This window comes from Mus caroli, chromosome X (assembly GCF_900094665.2).
Source record: "Mus caroli chromosome X, CAROLI_EIJ_v1.1, whole genome shotgun sequence".
Lineage (NCBI taxonomy): Eukaryota > Metazoa > Chordata > Mammalia > Rodentia > Muridae > Mus > Mus caroli.
In genome coordinates, this window is record NC_034589.1 from 7,533,319 (window position 1) to 7,537,257 (window position 3,939).

General features: G+C 41.6%; 1 protein-coding gene and 1 pseudogene across 9 annotated transcripts in view; both read right to left on the reverse strand.

The window, feature by feature from the left end:
* Positions 1-3,939, reverse strand: part of Cask (calcium/calmodulin dependent serine protein kinase) — a 323,785-nt gene that overhangs the window by 175,289 nt on the left and 144,557 nt on the right. The window lies entirely within an intron of this gene.
* On the reverse strand, positions 86-1,365 carry LOC110286535 (annotated as a pseudogene).

The window sequence follows — 3,939 nt, forward strand, 5'->3', positions numbered from 1 at the left end:
AAAATAAAACTTATTTTAAAAATATCTCTTCTGATTTCTGTGTAGATCCATCTCTCCAAAGGAGTATTTTATACCTGTTCTATACCTAAAGAAACTGGCAAGTTGTCATAAAAGAGACCTTGGTCTGAGCATTTCCTGGGAGAGTTGAGGAGAGATCAGCGTTGGGGAGCTGGCTGCTGACCATTTGCTTATCAAAGTCAGCCAGTCAGATGACTTTTTCAGCCACTACTGCTCTACCTGAGTCCCACTCCACAGTGAGAAGGCAACTTCCAGGGGGCAAGGCTCACACAATAAGCAGTACTCTACACTGTAGGTGCCCAGCTCCAGCACACAAGCAGGGCCCTTCTCTTCCACCATCCACATCAGAACATGACCTATAGGGTAAGATGGCTATTTTAGAAAACATTTAAAACAGGTGTGCCCAGAATCAAATATGCTATGCTTTCTAAATGTGGTGTTTATATATGAGGCTGACAGGCTGATTTTTTTCCCTTTCCCACACCTATCTCCATCCACCTGGCCAACTCGAAATGAAACCTTCTAGACTCAGTTTAGATGTTCCTTCCTCCAGGAGGGCTCAGGCAAAATATCCATCCTATCTTCCAGGTTCCTGGGACATTATCAGTTTTATACTCAAATGTACTCCCCTATTGCTGATTGTCTGTTTGATTTTGGAATTGGATAAATCTCTTAATACTTAGAAGTATTTGTGCTGTCTCAGCAGACAGCTATCCTGAGTTGGTTGTGGAAGCATCTTTGGTAGGAAAGAAAGTCTAGAAGAGATAATTACAAAGCTCTGAGTTATGACTATTCCCCTATGTTATAATCTCTTTGAGGCCAGCATTTGTGGCTGGTTATCCTCTGTGGTCTCTGCCTCCCTCAGCACATGGCACAAAAGAGTGGCAATAAATGTCTGCTGGATAACTGAATAAATTGGTCCAGACTCCTCATTTCTAAATGAGAAGGGAAACTCTAATAAACACAAGCATGAAGCTTCCTAATTTACCCAGGTAAGCAGTGGGCAATGCTAGGCTTTTCTTCACCATTTTGGGATTATTTCTCAAATAGCAGGGTAGGGAAAGTGACACTGATCTTTACAGAGCCCATGTGGCTCAGGTACTTTCAGCAGCTGCTCCAGTGGTCTAGAGTGGAGAGGATGTGACCAGAGTCTCCAGGCAGGGCATGGATGAGCACAGAGCTGAAGGCCTGCTCCTCAATGTGAAGTCCTGACAGGCAGTCTGGAAAGCCTCTCAGCTGGACTGTGAGCACCAGCAGTCGGAAATGGTGCCAGTATCTCACCAGCACTGTTACCAAGAGTGGCAGGAATGCCAGTATAATGGCAGGGGACATTGTCCCTACCTGGGTCCTAGGATAGAGGGAGGATGGGGGGGGGGGGAGTGGAAAACCTAGATGTACCATTTACCTGTCATTTGTGCAGACTTATTTATACAATTACCACACTTACACAAACAGGGCTGAGAGGCTGTCCTTTGCCAAAGACACAGCATAACTGAGATTTGAATCCAGCCTGTGCTCTTTCCAAGCTCCTGCTGCCCATTTTTAACACTCAATTACAAATTTTATCTCTGGTCCTGGCTGTAGGATACCAAAAATACTACACTGTTTCCTATCCCACCCACTTTCTGACTTTCCTCAAGACCTTTTTCATCAGTTTCTTGGGGTGACTTCCTCCTATCATACTCCATCTGCCTGGACTCCTGATCCATTATAGCAAAGCAAAAGAGAAAAGCTTTGTTGTCAATCCCATTCACATTCTCACTGAGCTTTGTCTCAGTAAAAGGTAAGCACTATGCCTGTGGCTAGAGAGATGGCTCAGTGGTTAAGAGCACGTGTTGCTTTTGCAGAGGACCTAGGTTTGTTCCCAGTACTCATGTTAGTTCACAACCATCTAGCTATATCCTCAGTTCCAGAAGATCCAACCCCCTATTCTGACCTCAGGGGCTCACACAAGTGAGCAAGAATATAAGCAAAACACTCATAAAATCTAAACAGCAAACAGCAAACAAACAAAACATTTGGGAGATATCTTAGTGGTTGAGAGTACTGGCTGCTCTTCCAAAGGTCCTGGGTTTGATTCTCAGCACCCACAACGGGTTGCTCACAACTGTCTGTAACTCCAGGCTCAGGGGATCCAGTGCCCTCTTGTGGTCTCTGTGGGCACTGTATGCACATAGTGCATAGAAGTGCATTCAGTACATTTGGGCAAAGCAACCATACATATATAATAGAAATAAATCAAATTCTTCTAAAAAGTAAAGAAAATACTACCTATGGTATTTTGGCATGCAGTTGTAATCCCATCATGAGGAAGGTCAAGGTAGAGGATCCAAAGTTTGAAGCCAACCTGTACTATATTTGAGACCCTTTTTCAAAAATAAATCTGCCATCTATACCAGAGAGAGAGAGAGAGAGAGAGAGANCAGGGCTGTCTCTGACTCTTGCCTGCTTTGGGAACCATTTTCTCCTTTTACTGGATTGCTTTGTCTAGCTGTAATATTTGTTCTTAGTCTTATTTTAAATTGTTATGTTGTGTTCAACTGGCATCACTGTCTGAAGGGGAACAGGGGAGGACATACAGTTATTTATGTGTTATATTAAAAGTATATATATATATATATATATATAAATATACACACACACACACACACATACACACACACACATATAAACTGAAGGCAGTTTTCTCAATAGTTACATGTAATATTTACATTTTACTGTCACTGTCATCTATCACATGGGATAAGGTGTACATTTTTCCACCTATGCTTTTACTTTGCCTTTGCCACTTTGCCACTCAAAAAATTTTATGATTTTGGGGTATTTTGGATTTTTTTGGACTAGGGATATTGAACACATCCATTAAACTTACAAATTGCTAAACATATTCTACAAGGCTGAGTGTGGTGGTATACAACTCCAAATCTGGAACTCATGAGACAGAGGGTCTGTGAGTTCAAGATCAGTCTGTCTAAGGCCACATAGGGCAATACTGGAGAGAGAGAGAGAAGAGAGAGAAGAGAGAGAAGAGAGAGAAGAGAGAGAGAGAGAGAGAGAGAGAGAGAGAGAGAGAGACTAAGTTCTAGATGCCTTGACAAATTGCAAACAGATTTTTAAAGAGACTTGGAATTCTTGTATTCCTCACATCACCTCATTAGAACTGTTTGATAATGGTGCCTCCTAGTGGGTAAAAAACAAAAACCAAGCCAAATTCAAAATTCTTTCAAGGGACTGTAGAGCATCTTAAAATATTAGCAGCAGACCTCCAAAGTATTAGCTGTTTATGTTCCCATACCTCTATAAAGTTCTGTGAACTTCCTAGTCAAAAAGGAAGGCAGACGGGCTACAGCCCTGTTCTATCACATAGTAACTTGGCTGTTCACTTACTGATCTCACTAATCCCCACAGTTGAATACCTATGTCCCCAACCTCTAGGTATCAATGACAAATAGTCAACCAAAGAACTTGTTTTTGAGACAAGGACTCACAAGTCCAGGTGGGCCTGGAACTCACTAGGTAAGTCAAGTTTCCAAGCTACCATTATTTCCAATCTGTCTTTAGATTTTAACCAGAACACTTACACATGCACACAACAGTGTCTAAAGTCCAAGGTCTTTTAGTCTCTCCTTTCTAGCAAGCCTCTATTTTTTTTTACCATCATTATTTCTAAAATATAATTGCATAAATACCATAACACATTTCTTCATCTATTGTGTATATTAGCTCATCTAGTTTAAACAGATTTCAAATTTTTTAAGGGGTCTGTTCTAGTCCTGCACACCCTTGTGAGAGTTTGGGAAGAACCCCTGCCACGTCAAACTGATCACAATCAATGCACCTGATTGCTTCCAATCTCATCTAAAGTCTGTGTTCATGTGGAAGTGAGAACATGCATACATGCGTACATGTGTGTGTGTGTTT